The sequence below is a fragment of the Eschrichtius robustus genome, chromosome 18, assembly GCF_028021215.1.
Source record: "Eschrichtius robustus isolate mEscRob2 chromosome 18, mEscRob2.pri, whole genome shotgun sequence".
In the NCBI taxonomy this organism is placed as follows: Eukaryota; Metazoa; Chordata; class Mammalia; order Artiodactyla; family Eschrichtiidae; genus Eschrichtius; species Eschrichtius robustus.
This window is the reverse complement of record NC_090841.1, coordinates 50246054-50266909: the sequence shown is the minus strand read 5'-3', so window position 1 is coordinate 50266909 and position 20856 is coordinate 50246054.

Here is a 20856-nt window from a genome sequence, read left to right as displayed (position 1 = left end):
ACAACTTCTATTTCAATTGGCAGAATATTAAAAAATATTGGATGCAATATTGAATTATGTGTGTACCATGGCCAATTCCAAATTTTTGCTCCATATGTTTCTTCATTTAATAAAAAGGTTTTTATTTTGATGCTGACCTCAATCAAAATTTGTATTTGAAGTATCACCAAAACATGCATTAATTTTATCTTTAATGTTGAACTTTAAAACTGAATTTACAACAGGTTTCAGACCCTGTTGTACGTTCAAGTGAAAGAATGAGCTTAAAAAAGAGTCTTACTTAGATTTGATAAATTGGATGAGAACAAAGCATTTAAAAATTAATCTGATTATCTATCTGAGGCCTTTGATGATACAAAAAATACTGGCTTGGAACCAATATATTAACAGCTATTGCTTTATTTATATATGCATAAGAAAACTTGAACTGCAAATAAATTAATTTAGAAGAGTAGTCATTTGATCTAATTGAAAAGTTATGCTTCACCAAATGATATGCAAGTACCCCTGTGAGTACGTGTTAAGTCATTGTCTTCGGATGGATGCATTAAACGGTCAATATAACTACTAGCTTTTGAGGTAGATGCTAGTAGTTCTTTAGCAGATTTATGTCTTCTGGTTTTCATAATTTCTGCTCTTAGACTTACCCCACACACATATGGTCACCTTATCTTTGATAAAGGAGGCAAGAATATACAATGGAGAAAAGACAGCCTGTTCAATAAGTGGTGCTGGGAAAACTGGACAGCTGCATGTAAAAGAATAAAATTAGAATACTTCCTAACACCATACACAAAAATTAACTCAAAATGGATTAAAACCTAAATGTAAGGCCAGACACTATAAAACTCTTAAAGGACAGCATAGGCAGAACACTCTATGACATAAGTCACAGCAAGATCCTTTTGACCCACCTCCTAGAGACAGGGAAATAAAAACAAAAATAAACAAATGGGACCTAATGAAACTCAAAAGCTTTTGCACAGCAAAGGAAACCATAAACAAGACCAAAAGACAACCCTCAGAATGGGAGAAAATATTTGCAAATGAAGCAACTGACAAAGGATTAATCTCCAATATTTACATGCAGCTCATGCAGCTCAATATCAAAAAAACAAACAACCCAATCCAAAAATGGCCAGAAGACCTAAACAGACATTTCTCCAGAGCAGATATACAGATTGCCAGCAAACACGTGAAAGGATGCTCAACATCACTAATCATTAGAGAAATGCAAATCAAAACTACAATGAGGTATTACCTCACACCAGTCAGAATGTCCATCATCAAAATATCTACAAACAGTAAATGCTGGAGAGGGTGTGGAGAAAAGGGAACCCTCTTGCACTGTTGGTGGGAATGTAAATTGATACAGCCACTATGGAGAACAGTATGGAGGTTCCTAAAAAACTCAAAATAGAAGTATCATATGACCCAGCAATCCCACAACTGGGCATATACCCTGGGAAAACCAAAATTCATTGCAGCTCTATTTACAGTAGCCAGGACATGGAATCCACCTTAGTGTCCATTGACAGATGAATGGATAAAGAAGATGTGGCACATATATACAATGGAATATTACTCAGCCATAAAAAGAAACAAAATTGAGTTATTTGCTGTGAGGTGGATGGACTTAGAGGTTGTCATACAGAGTAAAATAAGTCAGAAAGAGAAAAACAAATATTGTATGCTAACACATATATATGGAATCTAAAAAAAAAAAAAAAAAGGTTCTGAAGAACCTAGGGGCAGGACAGGAACAAAGACCCAGATGCAGAGAATGGACTTGAGGACACGGGGAGGGGGAAGGGTAAGCTGGGACAAAGTGAGAGAGTGGCATGGACATATATGCACTACCAAATGTAAGATAGATAGGTAGTGGGAAGCAGCCGCAAGGCACAGGGAGATCAGCTCAGTGCTCTGTGACCACCTAAAGGGGTGGGATAGGGAGGGTGGGAGGGAGAGGGAAGAGGGAGGTGAAATGGGAATATATGTGTATTTATAGCTGATTCACTTTGTTATACAGCAGAAACTAACACACCGTTGTAAAGCAATTATACTCCAATAAAGATGTTAAAAAAAAAAAAAGAAAGAAAGAAAGGTCTAGCCTAAGAGGAGAGAAACCTTGTCTGTCAGCAACTGAGGCAGAGGACTTAAAAAATGAAACAAAAATTCCAGAGAGATTAAACAAAGAGTCCTCTGAAAAGAAGGCAAGGATGTATTTACTTTGAACAATAATTAATGGTACCTTCTTGGCAGTTGGAATTTGTACTCAAAAGGCAGACAGATAATTACTTATTTTCTTGTCTTTTCTGTTCATCTCTAAAATGAAAACTCCCTTATTTTACATGATGATCTGTCAGCATTTCTTATTACTCCAGCTATATCTTGGTACTCATTTTATGCTGTAATATTTAGCTGTGCTCCTGGAAGTTTGTTTTGAACAAATGAGGTGTTTTAACAATGACAACACCAAACTTTTTAAATCATGCATCTTTTATTCTCATTTAGGCTGCCAAATTATTATTTTGTAGTAACTGTGTTTTCCTCTACTCAACATTTTCTCCATCTTTAGAACCATAAGCTGAGAAGCCTCTGAATTTGGAGAAGACAGAAAAAATTCTTCTGGAGTTCCCTTCTCTTTGTAGGAGGGACCTTGCTTTCCTAACTGAATTCATAGTCAATGACCTTTTGACATTCTCCTACAGGGGGTTGAGCATGGTGGTACCAAAGACCAAAACCAATCATGGACCCAAATAGGGCTGATTTGCATGAACCTATATGGGTATAGACCTCCCCAGTTCTTAGGTAAGTTCTTAGGAAGTATTCAATTCTGCTCATTCCTGCAAGTCAACTTGACTCTCTGGATGAGAGAATTAAATTAGATGAGGAATCGCCCAAATCTAATGCAAATCAAGGGGCCTCAATTCTGTTTTCTCTCTTTTGTTTGGATGTATAAAGCTGAAACTTAGTTTAGTTATTCTCTTTGATTGGTTTTAGGTTTTAGTGCTAGTTATATTTAATAGTTAAAATATAAATGTATCTTTTAGGTTGACTCATCACAGAGAGCAAATCATTTAATAATTTTCAATAAGATCTTTCTTTAATATTACAATTAAATTCAGTGGAATAGTTATTGGAAATACATGTAGGATTCCCTCAGCTGTAGAAAAGTTCAGAATTATATACTTAATGTATTTTCTTTCATAATATTTAATCGTACATTAAAAATGCATTACCTTTGACAGAAACAAAGGGAACTCTGGGGAATAAACACACTAGACTGTTTCAGTTCTCTTAAGCCAAATGGAATTTATGATTTGAAATTTGCTTTGCATCTCAGAGAACCAGAGACCACCATGGTTGTTGGATGATCGGCTAGTTCTGGGGACTCAAAGTTAGTCTTTTCCTGCACAAAAGCCATCAACTGGCAAGATGCAGAAGACATTAGCATATACTAATTTAAAATAGAAGAACATCTACTGACTATGAAGTATTGACTAAATGAATAAATAGGATAAAATCCCTGAAACCATGTACTTAGCTAACTCTCCTGTGAGGTCTGCAAACCCAATGACATAATAAGCGGACTGCAGAAGAACAGTGTAATCGGCCATGAGTTTGTCCTTTGGTCTGGGAGGGCACTTGACAGAGAGGAGGCGACTGTGATTGGGCTGTGGATGTGTTGTGTTTCAGTGATGCACACTTCATTGGTCCCATCGATAACCTTTACAGTTTGGGGGGAAAAACAGGTTTTCAAATGTAGGGTATATTGGGGTTCTCCAGAGAAACAGAACTAATAGGATATATCCATATATATACGTGTGTATTATATATATATGTAGTTATGTGTATGTGTATATATATGTATTTATAGTAAATACATATATATGTATAGATTTATTATAAGGTACTGGCTCATGTGATTATGGAGGCTCAGAAGTCCCACTATCTGCCTTCTGCAAACTGGAGACCCAAGAAAGCCACAGATGTGTAGTTCGAAGACCTGAGATCTCAAGAGCTGATGGTATATAGATTCTGATCTGAGTCTAAAGGCCTGAGAACCAGGAACATCAACTCAAGCAACGAGGCAAGAGATCCTCGAATGCAACCTTCCTCTGCCTTTTTTGCTGTTTTCAGGCTCTCCACGGATTGAGTGATGCCCAGCCACATTGGGGAGGGCCATCTGCTTTACTCAGTCTACTGAGTCAGCTGCAAACCTCTTTTAGCTATACCCGCCCCCCCCAGACACACTAAGAAATAATGTTTGACCAGCTATCTAGGCATCCCACAGTCCAGTGAAGTTGACATGTAAAATTAATCACCACATAAGGTAATTTTATTTCTAGTTAGAATTCTGAATACGTTCATATAAATTTTCAGTTACAATTAAACAACTGCTGTAATTGCTTAAAGTAATTAACTAACTTAATTACTTAGCAGAGTAATAAACCAACATGACTTCAGAGAGGTAAATGTTAAAGAAGTGAGTAGCAGAGGCATGTTTAGAGTAGGCTGAAGGACAAAAGTAGTGGTTGAACTTGCCTATAACCTCGACAAGATCAAGCTCCTGATATATCAGTAGTACACCTTAAGAAAATAAGTTTATTTTCACGTGAAGCAGTTTATACTTTGTTCTGTATAGTTATTTTGAAAGTGTCCTATTATACAGCTGGTTATTATGTCGATGGTCCGGTGCACCCTGGATACCTGAATTGTATGTAAACTCAAAGCCCGATTGGAGTAGAAGTTGGGGTAACTGGCACATGGTCTATGAGCCTCCTCCCCAATGTCAACTGTGTGTCAGGGAAGGACTGTCATACCCCTTTTGAGAATTGGGGGTGGCAGTGAATAAAAAGACACACCTAGGTGATTTCATTTATTTGAAGTTTGGGCAGAGAACTTCTCATCCATGTTAATCCGAGCTTGTGATTATGGCAGTAATATCTTTCTAAAAGAGAACTAGCTTCGTGAAGTAAACCAGTTTCTAACCTTCACTAATATTTACAGATAGAAAAAAAAATTCCTAAAATTGAGAGTTGTTAAGTTAGATGAGGTTAACTTAGAGCCCAATCTTAAGGCAAAACTTCTGAACTACTTTACTTACAAACAACAAATCCGCTTTGCTCATTTGTCATAATTTCCAATAAGCTTTAATACCCTAGTGAGAATTTTATTCAGAATAACTGTTTATTACTGTCCTAATAAATGAGTGAATGCTGCTAGAGACTCTATTACAAAACTCCTGAGGATTGCCATTTCGCTGCAATAGCAAGCATACAGTGTAGAGCTGTTGAATTATGCTGCTAAAAGAATTTATATTTTCTTTTACATTAAGCCTAGTAGTAAATAGCGAGCACTTTCAGAGAATATGAATAATAATGATGGTTTCTTTCTAAGTTATCAGAATTTTCATGAGCACTAACTACGAAATGACACTTCTCCTTTCAGAGATGTATTTTCCATGTTGGCCACATAACTTTCTCCTACTTGGGCCTGAGGGCCTCCTGCATTTCTCCAGATTAGAAGTGATGAGTTTAGGTAACCAGAAATCCCAGTGGTAAAAGGATTTTGTTAAAGACTGTGATCAAAACCCAGCTCTCTCCTTCTCTACTTACTCTATATTCAGTGTCAGACCCTTGCTGCACATCTTTGTTACTTTTATGATTGGATAGTTTTCTCAAGGGAGATGGTCGTCCATGGAAAGAATTAAACGTGCATTAGCAAGTCTGACCCTTTAGGGTATGTTTACGCTAACACTGTTAGTTCTTGATAAAATCTGTAAGTCTCAGAGCAGGAATTAAGATTTCACATGTAGCCCTCAATCTCTCAGAGCGTTATAATCATTAAAACAGCCTTGGAGACATGCTCAGGAGCTATGGAATTCCTATGAATACTTTTTATGGGTGTGGTTTCGATAGCGATTTTTAATAAATGAACTGTGATTTTGGGCCAGGTGAAGCACTTTTCCACATGTGTTAAAAGCAGCAACATGAAAAATGCTAGAGGCCAGTGTGTTTGTGCTCATATGTATGCCCTGTAGATTTGAATATTTTTTGCTTCAAAATTGAGAAACTAGGCATCATTTGCTCTTAATTTAAAATAAATATTAAAGAAATAGAATTCATTCATCACATACTTTTTAAACAAGGAATTTAAAAAATACTTGACTCAGCAAAGTCATTCTCTGTTTTCTGAGGATCCCACCCGAAGGTCTATAAAAATAATTTAGTAGTTCATTCCTTGAAAAATATTAAATTACGTTTCCTTTCCATTGGGAGACTCGGCACCCTGTAAAGATCAATTGTATGCTCCTCTAGCTCCCACATATTTCTATCAAGCTTATATCGAATGAAAATGTCCTTGAAGGGGAGACGCAGGAGAATAGAATTCAGACGTGGTAGATGGTGTGGCAGGAGTTTATCAATCAAATTTGTAGATAGATAAGTATGAAATTTAATTTCCACTCTCATACATTGGCAAGTTTTTATAGTATCATAGGTGGTATTGTATTTTTCTCTACTGCTAGTGTCCTGTGTCATGAGATTCTTTTGCCTCCACTCCTATCTTATAATCTAGTGTAAACATCATCATCGGAGGATAAATCTGTGTTTATAGTAAGTAAACCCATAAAGGTCAGTGCGTGTTCCTTACCCACTATGCCCTGCTCTCAGATATGTAAATTTGAGAATAGAGGAATAGTTTCCTCGTATAAAACACTGGGCCACTGCACAGGGAGATCAGGGGACCTTTCTCCTTGGTGGAATTCCAGTGGACTCTGCTTTCATGTAGAGTTAAGATTTATTCCATGTTTCCAAATCTGTTTCTTTGTTCCATACCCATGGTGACAACATAAAAAGCTAGAGAATGGCCCATTGTAGGCATTGTAAAGCCAGAGGAGATTTGTTTAATATTTCAGTATATGATGCCGGTCTCATACATATGAAGCACAAGTTGTGCCTATTTTTTAAGGGCATTAGTGTGTGATAACAATGTTAATATTAGCCAGGTCTAGTACATTGTTGTGATGCACATATGTGACTTATAAACAGATTACTAAACTAAGACAAGGAACATTTGGCCCAGACTTCCTTGTATCTGTGCAAAACAAAGTGTAAAGTCCCAGTTTGGGGCTGGGAAGTGGTCTACTATCAGCTATGGGGAGGAATACTGAAGAAAATAGATGAAATAGACTGTAGCCCCTCAAAATAAAGCACTGAAGTGACTAACAGTATCCCCAGTGGATTGATGATACAAAGTTGCTTTTTGAAGAACAGACAGGTACAAAAAGAGAGTTTAGTGAGTGAGAGGGAACAAAGGTTAATAGTTAAAGTTGATGCAGGGGACCAGGAAGTTAGGCAGACAGGGAAGAGCTTTTGCATCATAGAAGTAAGTTGAGCAAATAGCTAGAATTCATTTGCTCTGGGACCAGGCAGTTTGTTTTAACCTAGAGAATTCCTCCTAGAGTAGCAGCAGATTTTTTTTTCTTCATTTGTTTTTCTTAAAAATATTTCCGTTCCAGCTTTGTAAGGGGGTTATGTGGGTCCCTATCCAGCAGATGTAGGGATGAACCTGGAGCCCATATAAGCTAAAGTAAATCTGTATGTTTAAAAAGGTGGGCAGAGAAGAGAGAGGAGGAAGTACTCAAACAGTCTTACAGCTGTGTGTATTGTTTTCCGTTTCAGAACTTGTTCTCCTTCTTTTATTCCAGTCTCATTTGATGGCATCTCCATCCATCCAATTATCTCAGTCAGAAATCCAGAAGTCACTCCTAAGCACTCCTCTCTTGTACCTACATTCAATGAATTACCAGATTTAGTCCATTTTATGTCTGAAATATTTCACATAACCCTTTTCTCCATCCAAAGTGTTCTAATTCGATGTTTCATTATCTCAGCACTATTTCAATCTCTTCTTAAGTGATCTTACGAAGAGTCCTAGCTCAGGCTTCATGATGCTTCCTAAGTATTTTCTTTTTTATAAAATTAAAATCTGATCATACTCCTATACTGCTGGAAGCTATTCACTGATCCCTATGACTTATAAGACAAGGTCCAAGTGAAGGTATTTGAAGAAATCAGATATATGGATCTAGAATTCAGGGAGAAGAACTCAGAACCGGAACTATATATGGGGGAGTTACCAGCATGAAGATAAAAGTTAGATTCATAGGTGTGTGTGAGAATTCCTAAGGAGTTCTCCCAGAGCAAGGAAACGGAAGAGTAAAAAACAGAACCCTGGAGAGGTGTGTCATTTAAGGGGTGGCCAAAGAAGAATGGTTCAAAAAATAACGAGAGGAAATAGTCTTAGGAGTGGGAGAGGCATTGAACTTTACAAAGGGAGAGGGTAAGAATGTTAACTGGAGCAGAGGTAGAGGAAAGGACTGAAGAGTGTCCATTGGATTTAGCCTTTGGAAACTCAATGGCAGTAAAATCACTAATAAAACTACTCCCCTGAAATACTGTGTGTAAGAGAGAGTGAGAATAGGGCAGTTGGCAGATGTGGTGGTTTGCAGGGAATGGAAAAAAGGTAATGAAGTGGAGGCAGTGAGTAAAACATATTGCTTTAAAAAGCTTGAATGATAACAGTAAAGAGATTCTGGGTGTTGGTAAAACTAAGGGAGATGACCTAGTAAAATGGAAGTGTTTAAAGATATAGGTAAAGGAGTAATGATTGATAGACAAGTCCTTGGGGAAGCAAAAGGTGCTGGGTTAAAAAGTGAAGGAGTTGTCTTTAAATAAGAAACTATCCCTAAGTGCGAGAGATAAAGAAGGAGGGATCTCTGTAGATGTGGCCAAAAGTTTGCCAGTGGGCCTCCAGGATGTAAAAATACACTGTACAAACTAATAGCTCATGTCCTTGGCCAAGGGTCAATGGCTTTGCCACCTACCTGTGTGACCTGGACAAATTGTTTAACCCCAATGAGCTTCAGTTTCATCTAATGTAGAAGTATCAGTTGAGCCGTCCTCATAGGGCAATGAGGAATAAGATAGTTAATAAGCGTGAAACACTTAGACTGTTGGTAGTAATATGGTAAGCATGCACTGAGTGTTCGCTATTAGCTATTATTAGGTGCAAACTGGGGTAGTTACTACACCTAGGGTTCCTAACGTGGTGATGTCTGTGCTACTTTACCTTACTCTGGCAAAAACTCTATGCCCTGGACATGGCCAGAGTTAGGACCAGCAAAATTTCTGTCTACAGAAATTCTGACTGGCTCAAAGCAGGCACATGATCCAAGACAGGACAAACAGAATCTTTCCTGAGGTTTTGGCTACCTGAGTTAAACTGGTGGAGAATTTTTCTCTTCTCTCTTTTGCAAGACTATAATGGATATAATCCCAGAGTTGCTGGTGTACATATCCTTACTATGTGGAGAGAGACCGTATCAGACGTAGCAGCAGAGAATGAAACTAATATTTAGAGAAAGATGGAGACAAGCAATGAAGAGAAAGAGAAATATCTGGACAGTGGTCGAGCCCCTGCCCTGAGTTGTCCTTGAGGCCAAATTCAGGCCCTTTCCATGGTAGTGATGTGAGCAAAATTCCCTCCTTTTGGGGCTAAGAAGCGTAAGGGTTGGTTTGTTTTGATTTGTCTTGTTTTTGTCACTTGCAACAAAAGGAGCTATCAGATACATGAGAAGTTGCATCCCATATATCCTTTAAGATCAAAAGGGAAACAGGTGTGTGAATCGGGTGTGACTAGGTTCTTCAAAGAAATATGAGCGGGAGGATAGTACATCCTCTATTTCAGGTATGCATTCTACTATAAAATGATTTGTTCAATAACTGAGAAGTTCTAGATTCTTCAGTGTGGTTGTTATAGCTACTTCTTTACTCAACTCAAATCCTGTAGGCGTGAATTTTGGATTTTATTCCTCCCACAGTGATCTAAAATATGGAAGATACTGTTAGTTTCTAACGTTCTTTTTCCTGTCGAAGGAAAATGAGGATGATGGGAGGAAAAGGCTGATTGGAATGTTGGTCTACTGTACCTTCTGTCTTGCTGCCTTTACTGGCAGCTACTAACTTCGTGATATTTCCTGCCGGCATTGTCAAAATTGCAGTGCCTACTCAGATCCTGATTAACTGCAACTGAGAGAGTTGATGCTGCATAAAAATAGCCAAAATTGTGTTATTCATATCGAGTCAAACAAACATGTAAATGCCGTTACTGGGTGTTAATTTATATGATAGTGGTGCAGGAAGAGACCAAAACCAACTGTGAAAAATTTACTGTACTGAGGGTCAGAAGGCGCAAGTTTGGGTGCCCCGTTTATTACTACTTTGTGTCCTCTGTCAAATGGCTGTACAGTCTCAGAGTTTCTGTTTCTGTGCATGTAAACAGAGAGGTCTGCATTGCTAATTGTAGTATACACTGTCTAAATTTGAAACCCCAAAATTTCATTCTCTGTGAAAACAGGTGGAGTTAGGCTGATATAAGAGCAGTGCAGAACAGGAAATCTTACGAAATAATAAAATAATTTCTCAACAACCTTCTGGTGTTGCTATTCTGGATTGGGAGAAAGTAAAACTCTCCTTAGAGTCCTTCATTTCAGGAGGTCTAGGCAAAAATTGAGATTTCTCTGAGATCTATCCATCAAACTCTGCATGGATCAACCACAGACTTTTAAAGACTGAGTTTGTTTTTACTGTTGATACTAATTACAGTTCGGGAGGAAAAAAAAGTGGTGTTGATGGAGCTGAGTAAATTCTCTGCCTTACAGACTTGGAAAAGGTAAAAGAAGCTAAGGCAAAGGGCACCCAAAGCCTGGAATTGTATTCCTGTGTCTGCAGGGATGGGAAAGCCAGGTGGGACCTTCTGCTGTTTCTTTTTTAAAATTTAATTAATTAATTAATTTATGGCTGTGTTAGGTCTTCATTTCTGTGCGAGGGCTTTCTCTAGTTGTGGCAAGCGGGGGCCACTCTTCATCACGGTGCGCGGGCCTCTCACTATCGCGGCCTCTCTTGTTGCGGAGCACAGGCTCCAGACACTCAGGCTCAGCAATTGCGGCTCACGGGCCCAGCTGCTCCGCGGCATGTGGGATCTTCCCAGACCAGGGCTCGAACCCGTGTCCCCTGCATTGGCAGGCAGACTCTCAACCACTGCGCCACCAGGGAAGTCCTCTGCCGTTTCTTGATAGTCTCTGGTATGCGGTTATCCTAGGTGAGCCTCAGGCTAATTTACTCAGTCTTGGTAGTAGGGACACAGATTCAGAGACTGCTTTGGCTCTGCCAAGCAGAGGGACAGCATGACCACAGCTGCATCAGGTCAGCCATCTTTGACTCCTGAAACTGAATGGTTTTTTTGTTGCTTTGTTTGTAACAAAGATGTTAATCTCTACAACTGGAAAGTCAACCCAAATCCTCTACAACCATAAGTTAGATTTTCTTTTTTAAAGCGTGTTTTCCTTAGTTTGTTGGAAATCTTTTGAAGTAATCAGAGGACTCAGTCTTCTTGGAAATCATAACTTACCAAGATCAAACACTTCTTCAGCGCTTTGCTAGACCACCCCCTTAGCTGCAATTCACAGCGGACTCTCCTAGCCCAGCAGATAAGCATTTTACAAATATTTAAGCCACATGTCTTGCATACCAGTTTTATCCCACTATTTCTGGATCCAGTAGCAGTTGGGGTAACACCTAGTAAATGGAAATAACATTCTGGAAAGATGTTGTTCACTCTTTACAACAGATATGTATTTAATATTGGGTTGGCCACAAAGTTCGTTTAAGACAGTACAGAAAAACCCGAACAAACTTTTTGGCCAACCCAGTATTTAGCATCTACCATTTTTTAATCTGCTGATTAAAAAAAATCAGAGCTAAACTAATGTCATTAAACTCACACAGTACAATGTTGTGATCATTCCTATTAGGTTATTATCTCTGATGTGTTACATATATTCATGCTTAGAAAAATCACTGTTCTGCAGGTTCTTCTAAATATCAAATTATACTCAGCTCCTTGCTTAAAACATCAGGTGATGGCCTTTGATCAAAAGCAATAAAATCTAAGCAGTTAAAACAAATAGCAGAATTTTTTTTTTGCTTTAGTTAAAGGCAAACTGGAAATATATCTGTGAATTTTGGTTTGTATCCTATAATAAATTGCCATTTTAAAGATTGATATGAATTTATCATGACTCCTGAATTTTGTTGACATCAATTATACTGAAGAAAAAACACTCTATAGGATAAATTACACAACCTTGTAGATAATCAACCATAATCTTGTAGAACAGTTTATTAGCTGTGAAGGATTATGTGACAGTTTAAAAATATTGCTTGGGACCGTCTGAACTCATCCCATTAGAAGATAAAAGCAGTATACTTTTAACACTGGAGCTGAAGGTTTTCTAATCAGGTGATTATATCTATGGCTACGTGACCTTTTTAAATAAAAGCAATGTGGGAAATTTGATTTTAAATCGTAGAGAATATTAAGCTATCCAGGGAGAATCTGCTATAAGGTTATAGAGCAATAGGACTGAAAAAACGGTAATGATTGTAGACTAATTAAGCTCATTTTTTTTCTACCTGAAGAAAGAGAGGGCAAAACCATACAAATATGCACTGACTATGCCTTTATAACATTTCTCTTGTGGTTATTCTTGAGAATGAAGAGCCACTCTGCTTAAAAATAAAAGCTAAATTTAAGGAATGATATCTTAATTTTATTACTATTTTTATCTTTAATACTAATTTAAGATATTTTCTTTTACCTGAATTCCAGACCTTCAACTTTTTCATTAATCATTTATTCTCCTTTGTGATATAATCATTTGTGGAATTGAAAAATAACCCCTATGAGTCTCTTTTACTTATTCATCTTTATATGGGAAGTACTTCTTATAACTAGTCAACTTTTAAATTTAGTGAACTAAAAGTTCTCCAGTCTGGAAGTGTCAGATTACTCCTATTCCTCATCCTCTTCCCAGACACTATGGACTTTCCTCCGAGGTGATTCTGTGAACTATATAGCTGACATCATGTGGATTTTGCTCTCTTATTTTGGGTGAACAGAAAAGCATTGCACGTAGGCAGAGTCCCCAGCAGAGGCAGCATTGATTAACCTCCACACATAGGCTGCACAGTGCCACTTAAAACTTTTTTTTATTGTCAAATCTTTGCTCACAAACCTTCAATGGCTCCGCATTATCCACATAATAAAGTAAAAATCCCTCTACCTGGCATTCAGATGTTCTCAAAATTGGTCCTGTCACCCATGATGATCTCACTGGTCCTCCCCATTATTCCTCATCCAAGGACATCTACCCTGTCCCCCAATACCCACAAGTGTGCACACTCATACACACACACCAATACACACACACACACACACACACACACATGGTTTCATCTCAGCCTAGAGTATCTCTCCAGCCCCACCCCACCCCAAAAAAGTTCATAATCCATTTTACTGATTTCAGATTAAGTCAGGCTCATGCTTGACCCTTGCCCTGATCTTCTTCTTCACTTCAAGTGTCTGAATGGTGCCCAACAAAAATGTCAGTTCCCCTAGTCCTTTGGCCCCTGAACGTTTCCAATTATCCTTCTAGCTAGAGGTGGGTATATGACTTAATTCTGGCCAATAAGATATAAGGCAAATCTCCTGGGAACATCGCAGAAATATTTTCCCTCCATGATTAAAAGACAGAGGTTCACAGGAACAAGCCATTGGCCTGTTCTCCATTCTTTCACTTTCATGTATGAGCTTGTGTGACTAGAATGTTTTTTGGAGCTTAAATAACTGATTTGAGACTCTGAGGCAATAAATGAGAGTTTAAAGCCAACCTAAGGAGGATGGCAGAGGTGGATGGCATGGGAAGGGTGGAGAGATACCCGAGCCTTGATTTCCAAGGCATCTTTGGGATTCCCTAGTTCCAGACTTCATGACAAGTAAAAAAAATAAATGCCAAAATATTTTAAGTCATTGTTAGAGAACTCTGTCACTTGTGGCCAAACCATGTTAACTGATATATTGAGATTCAGCCACCAATAGCAAAGTTCTAGAGGCCAGATCAGGCCAGGAATAGCCTACACATAAGGTAGTCTGAGTAAACATAGGTAAGAATCTCATTGTTAAAGTGTCAAGGTTGTAACAGGGAAGACATTACTTTATATATAAAGGTTAGGTGTCATATGGAAAAGTGGGAATGGTTGGTGAAGTTGACCACCACGTAAGAAGAGAGAATTCCTAAGCAATGGATGAGAGAGGGCTGGGACAAAAGAGTTAGGCTAGTACATGTATATGAGTGGGACTAGCCCCTTAAAAATTGTCATATGCCATTTTCTGTAGCTGTGCTGTCCAGTATGGCAGCCAATAGCCACAGATGGCAGTTGAACACTTGAATTAGGGCTAATCTGAATTGAAATGTGTTGTAAGTATAAAACATATATGGGATTTTGAAGACTTAGTATGAAAAAAGAATTTTTATATTGATTATACATTGAAATGATAATATTTTGGATATAGTTGGTTAAATAAAACATATTATTAAAGTTAAAAAAATCAGTCACATGGATTTTAATTCTAAGTGCCCACTGCCTTAGAGCATTTACCCAGGCCAATGGTGAGATTGCATTGTAGGGAGCTGTATTGCCTTTTTTGAAAGCTTAGAACATAAGCTCTTTGAGGGCCAGGAGCCTGTCAATCTCATATCTCCGGATTCTAGAATACTGTAGTGCCTGGCACATGGTAGGCTCAAGAAAATAGAAATAATTAATTAAATAATTAATGGCCTTCTGCTAGTGTCCAGGCAACATGTTTCTTCTACTCCCATGGACCTCTGAGTTCAGCCCTGGCCATGACTCTCCTGGCCCATATTGTCAGTGACTGGGTAGGATAGATGTGTGGATGGAAGAAGGGATGGATGGGTGGGTGGATGAATGGATGGATGGATAGAGAGGCAGACAGACAGAAGATGTATATCATGGGATCTTTTCATTGTTTTATTTTTTTTAATTAATTTTTATTGGAGTATAGTTGCTTTACAATGTTGTGCTAGCTTCAACTGCACAGCAAAACGAATCAGCCATACTCATACATATATTCCCTCCCTTTTGGATTTCCCTCCCATTTAGACATGGGATCTTTTTAAAATGTTGATTATGAATTTCTAGGGATAACTAGAAATGTAAATAGCATCATACTTTCCATTCGCAAACAAAGTAAAATAAAGTGGTTTTCACCTCCCTTATCTTCAGGTCTTCTAATTTCAATATGAATTAGAGAAAGTTAGGTAGGATTACTACTATAGCTGTTTATTGATTTCCTAATTGACTCTCCCTGATGATCCTATAAAAATATATATATTTTTTCATCCTTGGCATTCCTGATTCACTTATCCTACATTATTTTCCTCTAAAACTCGTGTCACCCTCTACATTTTTCATATATATATATGTGTGTGTGTGTGTGTGTATACACTCACACGTATATATGTATTTTTGTGTTTATTGTGTGTCTCCCTTTACTAAGTTCCAAAAGGCAGGGGCTATTTTGTTCCCAGTGTCTACAGTAGAGCCTGGTAGATGGCTGATGGTCAACATATATTTGTTGAATGAATGAATCAATGAATGATTAAAATGGATGCATGCTCAGCATCTCTGAGAACAGTTTCAGAAAGAATTGTAAACAGGAGTTATTACTTGCCCACAAATACAATACCAGACATGGAGTGTGACCGGCGAGGAAACATAAAAAAAAGGACGTGGAGGAGTGAAGGGAAAAAAAAAAACTAGATAAATTGTAATTTAATTAAAAAGAGAAAGATAAAAAAATTGAGTTATTTCTCTTGCAAAAGTAATAAACTCAGAATCATAGACTCTTCTAATTTTGTATGTTGCCAAGTAAAGATCAACATGTAATAAGCATAAGGAAAATACACTCTCATAGTGGTTAGTTGAACATAGAGAAGTTAGTAAACATGCAACTCTGTCTTTATCACACTGTAATGCAAAGGCCTTTTCCATAAATAAATGCCAAATGCCAAGAACATGAGGCCTATTATGAAGGATTCCAACGACGTGGAACCTCTGTAGGTGTAAACTGAGGGGAGACAGAGTTAAAAGCAAGCAACTGACTCACCTAGATTAGTTTGCAGCCAGGATGGAATTAGATGAATGTTGGAACGAAAGCACGCCCTTACTTTCACCAGGGTGTGTTTCTGGTCATTTCAGAATCTGGAATTTTCAAGAATAATATTTTTCACCCTGCCTTTCCTCATTCTCTTTGCTCTAGTAATGTCCACTGAACTTTCCCCACAGAGGTCAATTTTCTACACAGTTTATCGTATTTGTGAGAAACAAAGCAGAAACAAAGACTCGAAAAAGACACGTCTAAGCTTAAGGTGTGAAGATAAAGAGATGTGTTTGGAAAGCAGTATTTTCCATTCCCAAAGGCAGGGCAAACCTGGGGCTGGAGGAAGGGGATGAGAAATCTACTCACCACGGAGAAGAGGGAGCAGATACAACATAATTCCCCACGATAGGAGGAAAAGGAAGTTTCTCATTTTTTATCACATAGATCCAGGAGCAAAGTGGAGAGGACTTGGGACCAAAACTTCGAAATTCAAAGAATTTGAACAAAATAGTTAAAATGTTTGCGTTCATACTTGGATGGGGTTATGTCCCTGGGGCCTGACATGCTAGTGGTAGAAAAAACTCTCTCAGAGAAAACTCTGAAGAGGAAGCTACCTCAGGGGGAGAGAGAGAGTGAATGTTTGCATTAGTGTATAGAACTGCTGAGAACTCTTTTATTTTTGAACTTGGAGGATTCAACAAATATTTAGCAGACATCTTTTGGGCTCACAGGCTCCTGTGATGGGGCAGGGATTGACAAGGATGAGACACAGTCCCTGACCTTGAGGGATTAAGTGAGTCCTGGGTTGTGGGATTTGTTTTAATAAAAAACCAGTTTCATCTCAGAAGTTAAGACCAGAGATCTCACAGTAAAGGAAGAATTCCTCTAGCCCATAGTCTATTTAATGTCTCAAAATAAAATAAAATAAAAGCCAGCCCTCACAGACATTGTTGTTAAGCACAGGCATGGTCCTTAAAATACACTTTCTGTTACTCTTCCTGCTTCTGCTAATCTGAATGATAAAACCAGCCATAACTTGGTGGCAGGTGGGATCATCACCTATTAAGAAACACTATTATTTTTCTAGATACAGGGAAATAGAAATTGACAGAACAAAAGATATCGCTTAAAGAGGATTTTGTTTTTGTTTTTGTTTTTTTTATAAATTTATTTATTTATTTTTGGCTGTGTTGGGTCTTCGTTTCTGTGCGATGGCTTTCTCTAGTTGCGGCAAGTGGGGGCCACTCTGCACGGGCTTCTCACTATCGCGGCCTCTCTTGTTACGGAGCACAGGCTCCAGACGCGCAGGCTCAGTAGTTGTGGCTCACGGGCCCAGTTGTTCCGCGGCATGTGGGATCTTCCCAGACCAGGGCTCGAACCCGTGTCCCCTGCATTGGCAGGCAGATTCTCAACCACTGCGCCACCAGGGAAGCCCCAAAGAGGATGTTTTTTAATAGAAAGCAATATGAGGTTTGTAAAAGACCAGACCAGTACTAGAGATGTGAATACTAATTAGACTTTGTATGGAATGAAATAATGATGAGCAAAACAAACCCGGAAAAGGGAGAAACAAAGACTTACACGTGGAACTGTGTGTTATGGCATATTATATATAATTCTGATTATATTTATTAAACTCCTACCACTATGTGACATATACATTAAGCCGACGATCTAGTCACAATCTTCAAGAAACTTCTACTTCTGTCATTTATTTATGTAAAAGACCAGAGTTTGAGGCAATACATTTTGCAATAAGAGGGGAAAATGTTAGAGTGCTAAAGAAAAAACAGGACTTCTATCACAGATTTAAAACATTTTAGTGAGTAATGACAATTTGAGTTGACATAGTGTTTTATATTTTAAATACTTCTTTTATTGCAACTCATTTGATAGAGGACAGAGCAGTGTAGTAGAAATGAGGGCAGGTCTTTGAATTCCAGTTCTGTCACTTACTCAGCCTGGGTCAAATTATTGAAAGCCTTCTGAACGTCATTTTCTCCTTCTGTCAAGTGGAGTATAATATTGAGCATAGTATTATCATGAGGATTCAATGGAATAGTGTTTGTTAGGTGCTTAGTATAGAGCATGATATTAAGTCTTCGTACCTGTCAGATACCGATTGTCCTCATTGTCACCACCACCACCACCACCATCATCATCATCATCATCATCATCATCATCATCATTCTCGTCATTATTGGGGAATAGGGAGACTATAGCAGATAAAAAACACATCATCCCTGGCATCCAGTGGTAATTCAAGAATGGTAAAAATTCTATCCGCAAAAGACATATCTTTATTTGTGATCAATATGGTCCAATGGATAGATATCCTTACCCCCAGTTGCAAACGGGAGAACGAAGAAAAATCAAATGGTTTGCTAAAAGCCATAGATAATTAATAGTGACCCTGTGCAAATGACACACTCTTATGGTTAGGAGTGTGGGCTGTCGAGCCAGATTACCTGGGTTTAAGCCCTGATTTAACCACTTTGAAACTTTGGAAAAGTTACTTACCTTTCTGTGCTTCAAGGTTTATCATCTCTAAAGTGAGATTAATGATAATGGCTACCATTATTACATACCAGTAGCCTGTGCTTTTGATCACTGGGGCAGAGATGTTCACTGTTCACCACATAGCCATGTGCTTCCCCACATTTCACAGACCTTTGCAGTTAGGCCATGTGGCTATGTCTGACCAAAGTGTTGTTAAGAGTATTGTCACTTCCGGCCCAGAGCATTTAAGAACCGGTGGGAAGTTCTCTACGTGTCTCTTTTCCTACTGAGGTGAGCTGGGATTCAAAACCTACCCTCCTTTCTACTACATTGCTCTGTTCCCTATCAAATGAGTTATTAAAAGTATTTAAAAGATAAAAACACTATGTCAACTCAATATCATTACTTACTAAACTTTTCAAAATCTGTGGTAGAAGCCCTGTTTTCCCTTTATCGCTCTAACATTTTCCTCTCTTATTGCAAAATGAACTGCCTCAACCTCTGTTTTTTTAAATAAATAAATGGCAGTTATTAATTGATAACTGTGTTTTCAACTGCATGTTGATATGGCAGTTTCACAGATCAGAATAGCCTGGACCACTGAATCACTGCCTGGAGAACAGCTTCCTTGGGAAGCCAGCCACCTGACCTGCATTAGAATTCCCCTAGGCAAGAAATAAAACCTTTATTGTACAAAGTAACTGAGATTCTTGATTTACTTTTTTATAACAGCATAACCTAGCCTGTCCTGACTGTACAACCATGATAATAGTTCCAGATCTAAAGCCCACCTATGGTATGTGTATAGGGGGCTCAGAGTAATGTTAGGAATATCTTTGAAAGAATTACAGACCTAAGACTACTGAAAAGATCAGGAAAAGTTGTATTTCCTTCCTCTGTTCTTCATATTTGACACTAGCCCCAAATTCTTTCCAGGCATGGCCCACTAAAATTGCTGGCTATAGATTAAAATGAAGTTAATAATATGGCATCTGTGTTTTTTGTTTGTTTGTTTGTTTCAGTCAGTTTCCCTTCATCATCTCCATAGCCAGAAAGCCAGAATTAAAGACTCTCTAAGCCCTTCCAGCAGCCAAAATCAGGTAGTTCATCTTGGGAGAAGGGAGAGGAGATGTACATACAAATTAGCTCTGGTTATTCAATTCCATAAAATGATCCTTGATTAGTTTCAGAACTCAAGTAATTAGGGTGCCTAGCATGCAACAGTACTCAGTAAATGTCTGATGTTGACAGTTATGCTGTTGGGAGAACATGGTCCAAAACCACTTAGGAATCTGGAAATACCAGAGCTTCTTAGGAAATAAGAATAAAAGCAATTAATTAAAATGTTTATTGGACATAAGAGCCTTCATTATGTTATTCATTAAGATTTAAAGCTCTATTATTCTTTGATTTTAATCTGGGTTTTCCAACCCCAAAAGAAATTTCTTGTTTATCAAGGGACCATGTTAAAAAAAACTAAGAATACGATCCAGAGACCCCAGAGGACATTACGATTTGCGGAAAGCTCAGAATGCAAATTTCTGACTGCATTTTTTGAATTCTATGAAAACATTCCATTTGCTCGTCTCCAAAAAGGAACAAACGGAACAATATCTCAAAGATTCTGGAACCTAGCATAAGTGCAAGCAAATGCATGGTAGAGTTTCTGAGCACAGAGCTGCCTTTTTCTGGCAGGGCATCGTTGAGTATGTGACAACATGAATCTATGCTTCAAGTAAGAAAAACTCAGTTTTAGGGGAAAAAGTTCAGGGTGATTCCTGGATGCCTCCTGCATTTTGTACTAATGGGCATCCCTGAGACTCTAATCATCTATTGACCTATTTACCAAGTATATGAACTACAAGGTTAAAGAATGAAAAAAGCACCAGGAATTTTAAAAGCTGCCTCAGATAAATCATGAAAATTCGTACATACACAAGAGCAAGAGGCTGTTGTTTTCCAATGAGCATTTTCCATTCTAAAAATGAGTGAAGAGATCCCTCCCAGAAAGAAACAAAACAGAATATAAAGCTGTGTGGATTAAGAAGATTTACTTATCTACCCTCTAAAACATACCCCTAAACTGTAGTGTAGCTTCATTTGATATGATTTCCTAAATCTGTTATGGATGATACAGTTTCATTATGCAAATGGCTTTGTTGAAGTATTTATTTTTTAAAGCAGCCCGGGGCTAAAATTCCCCCCTGAACCTTTTCTTTAGGTTTCCAAAGAGACTGTCTTTCCATGAAATGCCAGGCCGTGAAAGAC